At 44.5% G+C, this 12,404-nt stretch overlaps 1 protein-coding gene and 1 long non-coding RNA gene across 9 annotated transcripts in view; one reads left to right on the forward strand and one right to left on the reverse strand.

Annotated features, from left to right (window-relative positions):
- MARK2 (microtubule affinity regulating kinase 2) overlaps positions 1-12,404 on the forward strand; it is a 152,231-nt gene that overhangs the window by 32,947 nt on the left and 106,880 nt on the right. The gene's annotated exons all lie outside the window — the stretch shown is intronic.
- Positions 3,147-9,810, reverse strand: LOC136582031 (uncharacterized). The gene is made up of 2 exons (XR_010787127.1): positions 9,670-9,810; positions 3,147-9,635 (listed from the first exon to the last, which is right to left on the reverse strand). It is a non-coding gene; the product is annotated as an uncharacterized lncRNA (long non-coding RNA).

Genomic DNA, 12,404 nt, shown 5'->3' on the forward strand with positions numbered 1-12,404 from the left:
CTTAAGCCAAACCTCTGACTCCTAAATTGTCTGACTCAAGTCCTTCATATGTGACTCATGTTTCAGTGATAAACTTACTGTATTAAAAGGGTTCATCAGGCTTTTCATCACTATTATGATGAAATAGTCAAGCTATTTAGATAGAACATCATATATTTATTGGAGCTGGAGTTGGTATACATCTTCTGACTCCACAGCCCCGGGAGCAACCCTATTTAAATTGCAACAATAGAATTGTATTTTGTGTTTTTTTTAAGCCCTAATGCATTGTTATTGGCATCAACACTGATGACTGAGACCAATATTTTACTGATCAAATTGAAATATTTGCAAATGCAATCAAACTTCTGCTGCCGGATTATGTATTTTGTCTTTATTAAAAATGTTAGTGACACCCCATTCCCGTAATATTTTACCTGCTTTTAATCCCCTTTGTACATTCATTACACTTGTTTCTGTCCTGTTTTCAGGTGGCTAAGAAAATTTTTTCTAATTAAACTGTGCACTGCTGTGATTGGCCAGTGATGATCATGTGAGCAGCACTGACCAGTCACAGAGCAGGTATACTGCATAGGTAGTCTAACATTACCAATTAGGAGGTATTAGTCTAAAGATGGCAGCGAAAAGCTGTCCTGCAAACAGCACAACAGAGGGACAGAGGAGAAAATAAAGCTCTGGTAATATACTCCCTCTACCTTTCCTGTCCTGGGACAGAATTTTAACATGTACAGCATGTTGATACTTTTTTGGGATTTTTCACTGTTGATTTCACAGTTTGCAATGCATAGGGGAAAAATCGGTGACTAAATCCTTATGTAATAATTGCAAATTTTGCTGCTGAAAGTTCTCGACATATCAGTGCAGCGTGCAGATGCTCTATGCATATTCTGCATATATATACAGTAGTACGCACATTCACTGTTTCCTTTTTGTTGACTTTCAATACATGACCTATACTGTCGGCTTGAACATCAGTCTTTGGCATCAGAACGTCTCAGTGCTGCGCTCCCTCTATTCTTATACTTCTATGTAGGCCCAAATATATCCAAGCCGTGGGAGGAAGTGATTCAGACGAGCTGTAGAGCATGTGTGGTGCAATATTTATCATGGTAGGTAGGAGATTCACGGGAAATCATTTCTTCCAGAGAATCCTACCAAGCTTTCTGTTTCACTCTGGCTTTCAGGTCGGTCTGCTAGGATCGTGTTTCCTGGTGATGACCTTGAGTCTATTGTCTTGTAGAAGGGTCTGTTTTCTAGGTTGGTTTCTGGCAGCGCTTATAGCAGAAGAGCTGTGAGCAAAACGTAGGGATCGTGGCTTGTACAGGGGTTGTTAGTCAAGGAATAGCTGTGTGCCCTGCGCTAGTCTAGTGTTCTTCCTGCCTCTTCTTTTCTCACAGTTGGGAATATTTCTTAAAGAACCTACCTGACTACGAAACTGCTTCTCATAGTAATTAGCATTGCCTGTGCATCAGGAGTTTTACTTCTATACTGGACATACAGGACATGGTTTTCTGACAATACAAAACATGGGAACATTAAGGCCTCCACACGGGTGACAGTCTTGTGATTTTGTTGCGTTGCTACAATGCTACAAGTCGCATGTATAAGAAGCCCATGCTTTCCTATGGGTTCCTTCACACATGCAATGTTCTGTAGCATGCAACAACCCCACACGGGTCCGGCGATATACTTGCGAGGTTTTGTAGCCTATGTTTCCCTATGGAGCCTTCCTCTCTGTTGCATCGCACGAAAATGCAGTTTTCATGCGATGCAACTTTGACAGTAGCAAATGCTGCCAAAGTTGTCCCAGACAGCACGGGAGAGGTGATGTATCCTTTTTTTTTTTTTTTTCTCCTTTTTCTTCAGCTACAGGTTATTTTCAGGGTAGGGCTTATATTTCAAGCCCCCCCCCCCCCCCTCCCCCAAAAAATCCTTGCATGTGACGCTACAAAGTCACGTGACTTTGTAGCGCTACACAATCGCGTTATTGCTGCGAGAAGACGCGGTGATATCGCACGGCGCAGCGATGCGATGCCGCAGGTTTTTTTTTCTCAGTGATGCCATGTTGCTCGTGTGAAGGAGACCTAAAGGGGACGTTTTGTGTCCCCAAAAAAGGTTAAACTGGTACCATACCTTCTATTGTCTATCCCAGAGATTTTTTTATACATTTATGTGGACCTCTTCTACAATAGCATGTGTTGTTTTTTTTTTTTGTTTGTTTGTTTTTTTTCTTCTCTCTCCCCATGATCAATATAAAAATGAGTACACTGACAACTGGGTGGTCTTCAGGGTGTAGTATAAAAGGGGTGTGAACTAAAGCTGCTCAGTCACTTATGGGCCATTTTCACAGGATGATTATCGCTCAAAGGAATTTGAGCGATAATTGTGCAAATGCAGAAAAATCGCTGAGCATTTGTTCAGATTCTTTCAGTCAACATTAAAAACTATTGCTGGACTGCGGGCTTGTCGTTCAGTGTAACCGCTAGAAGGGGAGGCACTGAGCGAGGAGCCCACGATCCAGCGGGGAAGTCTGTCCGTGTAAAGATTTGCTGCAGATGGTTTCCAGACAAGTACTATTGATGAGCTCCCTTCAGAATAGGTCATCAATAGTTGATGGGCCGGGCTCCACCGCTTGGAATCTACTCCAACACAGGCGTAAGCAGCGAAAGCAGTTAGCTTCCAACCCCCCTGTAGTGGCTGGTGATAGCAATTTCAACGCCGCATTCAATATAAATGAAAGCTGCGCCTGCAGTTACAAGCAGCGGCTACTATACTGGTCGTAGTTAACAGCAGCTGCTTTGTATCTGTGTTGTGGAGCTGACCGTGGGCCCATGAGTCCACCTTGGCCTATCAGTAGTAGTTGCCTGGAAAGCCCCTTTAAATCTGCTGAATACACCAAATCTGCACTTGTACAATAAGCCTAAATGTAATGGCAGCTTTGTCTAACAGGTCTGTGGGTTACAGTTACACAGCAGCCTTTGCCATGGTCACAAAAATTGCTTTGTTTCCCAAGAGATCCAACCCAGTTGCGTTATTTAGGATGGTTTGTGCTGGATTACGGTTTCTCCAGCAGGCTTTTGGGGTATTTTGTCGCTTCCAAATTGAGTATCGTGTGCACACATCATCGAACCAGAATCAGACACCAATGTTGGTCTAAAACTGGGAGAGTCTCTAACATGTGTAGAGGCTCAGGCTTTTTATTATAACACATGACAACCGCCCTTCAATGGGCGTGCAACAGATTACATCAGTAACATATAAGATTCTCATTTGTCGGTTCATATAGAATCCCCCACCTCTCTGCCCACCTCTCTGCCCACCCTCTCTCACGTCCGCCATAGTATGGACTTTGTATTCTTTAGCTGAAGTCATCTCCGTGTAGTGATGACTCATTGTTTACCTAGCTTCAGGATGAGGAGTGGAAGGGGGCTAGACAAACACTCAGTATTAAACACAGGATATAAGGATATACACAGAGACTATGGCCCTTAACTCTTAGAAGCTGGTTGTGCAACTTGTGTAACTTCTATGTACTTAACTAACATTAGATCAGACATCCATTGTCTAGCAAATACTATGATTAGATTGTGTGTGTGTCCTTTAAACTCCTGAGCTAAAAGTCATTACAATAGCAAAATACATTTGGGTTATATTAAACGATAGACATTTTATAAATAATCATCATGTCTATCACAATCCCCCCTTAAAATGTCTATCCTCTAATTTTCTATCTAATTTTCACAGTCTTCTGCGCATGAGCCTATAACCGGAGCGCGTTGAAGGTTCGTTTTAGGGTCTTCAAGGGGGTGTAGGACTTGTCCACTCCTTCTGGGGATGCATCCAGCAAACTCATGGTGGGAGCGGCTTTTCCAGCATCAGTTTCACAGGTCTCTCTGACACAGGGGATAACACAGCAGACTAGAACAGAAAAGGTAATCATCAGTTCACATACAACAGCGACGCCCGTCTGTGCCAGGATCCTTTACCACCCGCTCATCCATGGCGAGGGCTGGTCCCAAAAGTTAGCTCTTTTTAGTCAGTGTGGTCAGCTTCTTAATGACAACTGCGTCTTTACCCGCGGGTCACGTGTCGTCTAGGATGTAGGTACAACAAGTCTCCCCTATCATCTTTCAGACACTCCCCTTTTTAGCTAAAGTCGTCTCTAAGGCCATTCTATTTTTAAAAAAGTCATAGTCGAGATAGGTCCTATTGGTCGACTAGTCCCTATAAGGCGTCTCCAGTATAATTTATAAACCACTACTAATTATAATAAACATAATTAATCCAGTCAACGTTTATTTACCATAATGATCAGGAAAATGGACTTGAATCTAGTTTTAACTTGGTCTCTAATTTTTAAAACTTGTCAGGTACCCCCCCTGGCTATCCCATGACGTCAATGTACACGTGTAGATCAAAACTACCACCAGGGGTCTCTCTTCTTGCTCTAGTATAATGTTACAATACTAGTAGCGTGCACAGGTACGCACGGCGTGGGACTCCCTAATCTTCACCCACACCAATGTCCCTCCTGGAGATAGTCCTAATGGTGAACATGTCCAAGTCGCCTCACCCTTGCGTCAGGGTTTTCCCACTGCCCGTAAGTCCCTACTCCTAGGAGGGGGGGGATCCCTACCTCACCTCAGAGGGAGGCCATGGATTCCCTGGGCTCATTTCCGGGCATCCATACCCTCTATCTGTACAAGTTAACACCCCACAGGGTGTGCCCTCGCCGGAACCTAAGGTCTTCTGCACTATCCCTAGGCAAATGGGAATCCCACTGACAATCCATCTTAGGAGATCGGGGCAGGCGCAGTACTAGTACATTTCTCCTTTTCTTTGGTAGCGTACGTGGTTGGCATTATCAGAACTGGCTCTTCATCTTTTTCAAACAAGGGAAACGTTAGTGTCTGACAGGATGTGGAGGAGCATAAGGGCTTTACTAAGGCACACTCCCCTGTCCAATTACCCTCCAGGCGGGTCCTCTACCTCATGTCTCCACAAAGCCAGTAAACGTCTCCTAAGGACTGGACCTGATTCTGCATCTATTCCCCTCCTATCATACTGTAGGAGGAGCAATACCCGTTGGCGAGTTCCCCAAAAATCTCCCTCCACCCTGCCTATTTGCCTGGCAGGTGTAGTTTCCAGGGTAGTCAGTAATACTCTCTCCGGTGCAAAACACTTAAGTAGTTATAGAGTATTCCTTCTTCCATTTCTCACGGACGGTGTAATTAGCGGAAATGTTCGTGAAGAGACTAATAAACCACTCTTCAGCATCTACAGGGAGATTTAGGGGGACCATCCCCGAGTGTGGTCGGGCACTACCGCACACGCAACAGTTAGACTTGTTGCTCCTGTTAGCATTGTACCTCATCAACTCCAACCAGAGATTCTGGTCAGAGTAGCCAGTCGCTACTGTCAAGGTGTCCTCAAAGGTAGGGTCGGCTATGATCATCATGTTCGTCAAGGTCTTTATCTTACGGCGGAGGGGGTTAATTATGGGCACGGGACTAAGTGAAGGCTTCCATTCGGCTGCATCTACCATACCCCTTATTTTAAACTTCCCTAAGGGATCTATCCTCCCGTACCGGTATGTCCCCAGACTATAAGTCTCCCCGTCCCCCGGGCTTGGATCTTCCATGGTTAGTGTAACAACCGCATTAAAACCAAGCAGCATACTAAGTTCAGCCTTCCAATACCTGCTGTCCTTATTATTCTCAAGGAGGGTTATACGACTAATTAGGGATTTCCCGCTCCTATCTTTCTTATTTAAGGCACTTCGCGGTTTATAGGACTAGTCTATTCCTGTGTTCCATCCCACTAATCCCCAATAACGGCAGTCTTCTCCCCAGACGTTATCAGTGGCGCAAACATATTGTATTCCCCGGGTATATAAGTCATATAACCAGCTGGACTGAGCTAAATCTGGCCTGCGGTGGGATCTTGCGCCTAGACACGGGACCACAGTACAATAGTCGAAGGAATATGCGGCTACTTAAGCATTGGACGAGTTATACTAGAAGGTAACCATACCCCCATATTCTTCCGACTAAGGATTCCAGTTGCTACCTTCCTCTCTCACTAGCCCTAACCAGAGTAACGTCTTTGGCACAACTAAGACTGGTCTCCCGGATCTGAAGCTTTCTTACAGTATGAAGCGTGGATCCATGTAAGTCTTTCGGCTAGTTTCACAGCTGTGGCAGTAGTCAGAAGCACCTGGTAGGGGCCATCAAATCGGGGCTCAGGAGGGTGCTTCCTGGGGAACTTCTTGACGCACACCCAATCCCCAGGCTGCAAGATATGTGTCCCAGTGTCTGCCTCTGAGTCTGGAAGAGAACACCTGTGCATAGGCTTTGGTTAGTTCTTTAACAACGGAAATCACATACTCAGTCAACACATCAGATTGTAATTGTAACCACTGAGGATAGTAACGACCTAGTCTTGGGGCTAGCCCAAACAATCTCGTAGGGAGATAATGTATAATCCCCCCTGGGTTCATATCTAACACTGTATAAGGCTATTGGATGACAGTCTTTCCAAAGTGGCGTCATTTTTAAGTATCTTACTTTTTAGCGTGCCACTATGTCTCTCCACCTTTCCACTACACTAAAGGTGGTACAGTATGTAAAAGGCCTGGGATACACCCAGAGCAGACATGACATGTTACATTCACCTGCGAAGTTTATACCTCTGTCTGACTCTGAATCACCTCTGGTACCCCATATTCACAGTTTACCTCGTTCATGAGCTTCTTTGCGGTTACCTACTTGTTTACCTTGGTAACAGGGTCGGCCTCCAACCTGCAAAGACATCAACAACAAGCACGTATTCATACTTCCCAACAAGTGGGAGCTGAACGTAGTCAATTTGCAATCCCTGAAATGGGTAGAGTGGTCCCGGCAAGTGTGGTGTGGCAAATTTACTTCTGCCCTGACTTACCCATGGCATAGATCATGCTAAACCGGACAAATGATGCAGCAGCTACAGAGAACCTAGAAGTCGCCCAACCTCTTTCAAGCGTCGTCGTCATTACTGCTTTACTAGGTGGGTCTTTCCGTCCATCAGCTGGGCCATCATGGGATACAGGAACTGTGGTGGGCAAGTGCTGTTGACCGTTCACCACACGCTGTCCTGTTTCTGCTGCTCCCATATTAGTCCATTTATTCTTTCCTTCCTTGCTGGCTTGTAACTGTAAAAGTCTTTAGCATATCAAAGTCCAAATTTTTGTCAATGTCCAAAGTTTTTTTACCACTGACTCATGCTGTCAGTATCTTTCTTCTTTCTTCCACGGCTTGAGGGCCGCTGCCTTTGCTGCGCTGTCAGCGAGGGTGTCGTCTCTCGCCTCTCCAGTGTAGGAATCGGTGCGAACTCTCAACTTTGTCAGGTAGAAGCAGGGCCTCCATGCGACTCTGTACCGTTGCACCATTCTCAATTGGTTGTCCTGCTAAGGTAAAAAACTGTCTGGCCTTCCATATTGGGCCGTAATCATGAGCTATGCCAAATGCATACCAGGAGTCAGTGTAAAGGATTGCCGGTCTTACCTCTCGCCACTCTACACGCCTCAGTGAGGGCCTTCCATTCCGCTTATTGTACTGTGACATGCGGAGGCAGAGCTTCTGCTTCTAGGACATCTTGTTGTGTGACCACTGCATATCCGATGTGGAGTCATCAATCCTCACCCTGGTACCATCTGCAAAAAGCTCAACATATGCATTATCAACAGGGGTTCTGGTAACTGTTTGCATATCTGCAGTTTCTTACTGAATTAGTACTAAATAATCGTGCTGATGTTCTATTTCACATGGCTCGGAACCTTGTAGCACAAAATCATTTATTTATTTTTTTCAAACCCAATAGCTGATCTACAACACCTAGATCATCTATGACCCAGATCACCTATGCCTCCCCCCTTTTGAACCGCAATACTCAATGGAAAAAGAGTCATTGCGTTCAAACTAGTAAACCAAGAGGCACAAAAACAAGCACTTTGTAGGTCAAGGTGACATTGTATGCAGCGAAGTCTGAGCGAAAATCTCCTTAAAAAAAAATTTTTTTTTATTTCAGGTCGCAGTTAGCATTTTTTAACACAAGGGGGCGCCACACAATTCAAATTTTACGTCACCCAGTGTAATAGTATTTCAGGGTATGGCCAGCGTTTAGCTTTTACTCTCCTGTCGGAATATAATTATAGCTTCAGTGTAGACTGACACTAGAATATACAAAAGGCTTAAAGAAAAACTAAAGAATACGGATGACTTAACATCCTACTCTGGGCAATTCAGTCCCTCTTTCTTCACATAAAAAGTAAAATTACTTCACCAAATTGCATGAAAAAGTTTGCTGGGTGACTATAGGGAAATTATTCCATCTGTAGGAGCCTTCCATAACATCATCTGTCTGAGCATCCATTGGAGAAGCGGGCAGTGGAAAACAGAGCCCCTGGGAACATGAGAGAGCGTCCCCTGTCATGTATTCCCAGCCTCTGCCCCCCATGCATCAACTCCAATCTTCCATGCACTATAAACCAGCTTAGTCATCTACTATGTCCCAAGCTGCATCTCCACAAAGGTTTGTTTCCCTGAACTTATCACACATCCAAAGTGGCCACATCTTGGAGTGTAACAAAGTCTGGTCAAACAAACCTTACTTCAGACAATCATGATGTTAGCACTGGATACAGTGGCATTGGGAAATATAGGCTTCCCAAATGCAGCAAAATGGCCGCCAGAGGCAGAAAGGGGCCAGGGGCAGCAGCACTTCCAGGTGAGGCAAGATGGCTGCTGGAGGAGGAAGGGGCGGGGCCAGGTCCTGTCCCGGATGGGGAGGGACCGGAAGTAACATCACACACCCTGAAAGTGAGCACATGGGGGGAAGTAACTTCAGGGTGGGGGCAGGCCTCACTACATTTACTGCAGAGTCACACTATGTTGGATTGTAAACATTGCAAGCACGGCCGCCATTACAGGGAGGGGCCGCAGTCAACACAAAGACATTACATTGTTCATAAGCAATACACATACCCCCCCTACATGCTTTCCCCTCTTCAATCTCTTAACTACATTATACCTCCTTCTAGCAATCTAAAAACACATTTCTTTCTGCTAGGCTTCCTGCTCATCTTCTGAAAACTTTCTACAATCTATCTTATCTGTCTATAACCTGGCATTTCTTTCTGCAACTTTTCCTGATCCTTTCCCATTGTTCAGTAACCAAATCACAAGCTCTATGACCTTTGTCCTTGCTCACTTTGCTCCCCATTCTCTAAACAACCTGCGTCTATGCCTGAACCTTCTCAATCTGCTCAACTTTATGCTACCTGCTTATTCTATTCTATTCAAAGTTTCTGCACACAGTACTGTTTCTTTTGTAAAATCTGCTTTCTTCAAATCCTTCCCATATAACCCTTCTTTCCCACTCAGATTACAATACGCATTAATTCTATAAAACACAGGGAAAGACAAAGTAAACAGAAAGGGTTAATTGAGAAGTGCTCTTAGTGGCTTAACTTCAGTCCACTCTCTTACCAGCACCCCTCCCCCAATAATCAACACTGCACATTCTTTCTATAATAGCAGACAGACGGGATTACTGGAGAATACCCACAACGGCTCAAGGTATATATATATCTCATCCACCTTTATATCAACCCAAGGTATATATCTCATCTACCTTTATATCAACCCAAGGTCTACTAGCAATCCCGAAGAGCACTTCCTGTACACGTCCTAGACAGGACATTTTAGCTATACACAGAGACTGACGATTATTTTCAATGACCAAAACCTCAATAATATTCTGGAGAAATCAGCCGTCACAAAGCACGACTATACTTCATACGTATATACCTTTCCACATATGAGAACATAACACACTCAATCATAAAGTTAAGTATACGTATCATAAATCTTCCTAACCTCACACTAGTTTTACCTAGGAGCACGTGTCACTGGCGTGTTCCCTCAGACTTAAACAGCCGAGTCCGCCCTCCCGACACATTAACCCTCACAGAATTTATCTCTTGGTCTTGTATACACAATTTTTAACCGTCTCAGACATAACAGCATACACAGCGTACAAAATACCCCTAGACAGGTAACGTGGTGATTTTCCCGAGTGGACAGAACTAGAGTTATTACCTGTCTTTCAGTGAAGGTCCAGTCTGGCTCAGGAACAGGCAGAAAAGCAGTCAGAACCCAGCTTTGACACAGGTAGATAAAGCAATCTTACCGTGTTCTGTAGATTTTCGGGCCCCCGAGTTCTGCGTGCCATCTGCCGATCTCTGTACGTTCCAGGCTGTGACCTCACAGATCCACTCGCTCACCCAGGGACTCCAATTGTGCTGGATTACGGTTTCTCCAGCAGGCTTTTGGGGTATTTTGTCGCTTCCAAATTGAGTATCGTGTGCACACATCATCGAACCAGAATCAGACACCAATGTTGGTCTAAAACTGGGAGAGTCTCTAACATGTGTAGAGGCTCAGGCTTTTTATTATAACACATGACAACCGCCCTTCAATGGGCGTGCAACAGATTACATCAGTAACATATAAGATTCTCATTTGTCGGTTCATATAGAATCCCCCACCTCTCTGCCCACCTCTCTGCCCACCCTCTCTCACGTCCGCCATAGTATGGACTTTGTATTCTTTAGCTGAAGTCATCTCCGTGTAGTGATGACTCATTGTTTACCTAGCTTCAGGATGAGGAGTGGAAGGGGGCTAGACAAACACTCAGTATTAAACACAGGATATAAGGATATACACAGAGACTATGGCCCTTAACTCTTAGAAGCTGGTTGTGCAACTTGTGTAACTTCTATGTACTTAACTAACATTAGATCAGACATCCATTGTCTAGCAAATACTATGATTAGATTGTGTGTGTGTCCTTTAAACTCCTGAGCTAAAAGTCATTACAATAGCAAAATACATTTGGGTTATATTAAACGATAGACATTTTATAAATAATCATCATGTCTATCACAGGTTGTGTTACGATCCGCAGGAATTCCCCCTGTATCGTCATGTCCTGTCTTATAGCTGTTGGGGCAGGTGCTATGGAGTTGTTGCAGCTGACTGGTGAACGGACCTCACTACTGTAGCTGGAGTTGGAAGAGGATATTTTCTTCTACAGCATTTGCCTGGTCGTGGTATAAGGCCAGACTCTCAGCCATATGGTAATACGCTGCAACAGTATTGTCATGTTTTTGCTTCTGCATGTACATCGTGTTTAACGCGTTCGGTCCTGCTTCGGCTTTTCCTGTGGTTTTCTTTTTCCTTTCTGAATTTTCCTTATGTCTTCAGGAATATACGCGGTATTCTGCACACATTCAAACAACTAAACATTCGCATGTCCACTTACTTGAGCGGACAGCAATTGCGATTTCTACTTGCGGAAATAAAATCGCAGCATATCATACTTTAGTGCGGATTCCAGATGGACCCGCGGTCCTTCTGCAATTGACATTGCAGAAAGGTCGCGGGACCCGCATGATCGCCTAGGGACAGTGCTGGAACAACATTTTGAAGAGAAAAAAAAAAATCTATACTGCGCATGTTCAGCGGCTCGCTGGCCCAACCATCTGCAGTACAATCGCCAAGAATTGGCAGGTACGTGGGGTCGGCGGCCTGGCGCAAGGTCTCATTCCGGGGTGGGATCCCGCATCTGGAATCTGACCTGTTCATGTGCAAGCGGCCTATTGCTGCCAAAATTACTTCAAACTGTCGGTCCCATGGCTAGTCTACAGGTTGAGATGGCATAAACTTGCCACTGATCTTTTTTATGGTAGTGTGCTTTTTTTTGTGCAAGGAATTGATTTGATTCCCTAGAATGACTTGTACTTGGGTGTTGTATTAAGTACTGTAGACAAAGTAGCTGTATAACTTTTTTTTAGTTTTATCTAGAAACATATACTGTTCTTGGGAATAGCTGTTGCTTAAATTTAAGGCAACATGATGATGGCTGTCGCTCCCTTGGCTTTACGGTTAAGACAAATTACACTGGCTGCTTCTTCCTTTGGCTCTGTGTGACGCAGGGAGATGCCAGGGGATGTTGCAACCTGGCATCAGGAGTTTGGAGTCTTACAGGCAATGCTCCCTGAGAAAAAGTAATTAAATTGGCTCTCTTGAAAAGGAAAACTGTACAGTGCCACCTACAGGTAGCTACCCTGTAAGTAAATATCTGACCCAGAAAAGAGCCCTGAAACAGTGTTGTAATTGCATGTATTGCCCGCTTAACACCCTGTAGCAAGCGTCCATAGACTACCATTGTGCCGCTCATACATTGCGTGAAATACATGCGCAAGATAAATCTTAGCATGTTCTGGCTTGGCGCATATTAAGTGGGTACACACACCAAGATAGTTCATGGGATTGGCGGCCTGCAGCTAGCATACAGTGTTCATT

The sequence above is a fragment of the Eleutherodactylus coqui genome, chromosome 11 (genome assembly GCF_035609145.1).
Source record: "Eleutherodactylus coqui strain aEleCoq1 chromosome 11, aEleCoq1.hap1, whole genome shotgun sequence".
Lineage (NCBI taxonomy): Eukaryota > Metazoa > Chordata > Amphibia > Anura > Eleutherodactylidae > Eleutherodactylus > Eleutherodactylus coqui.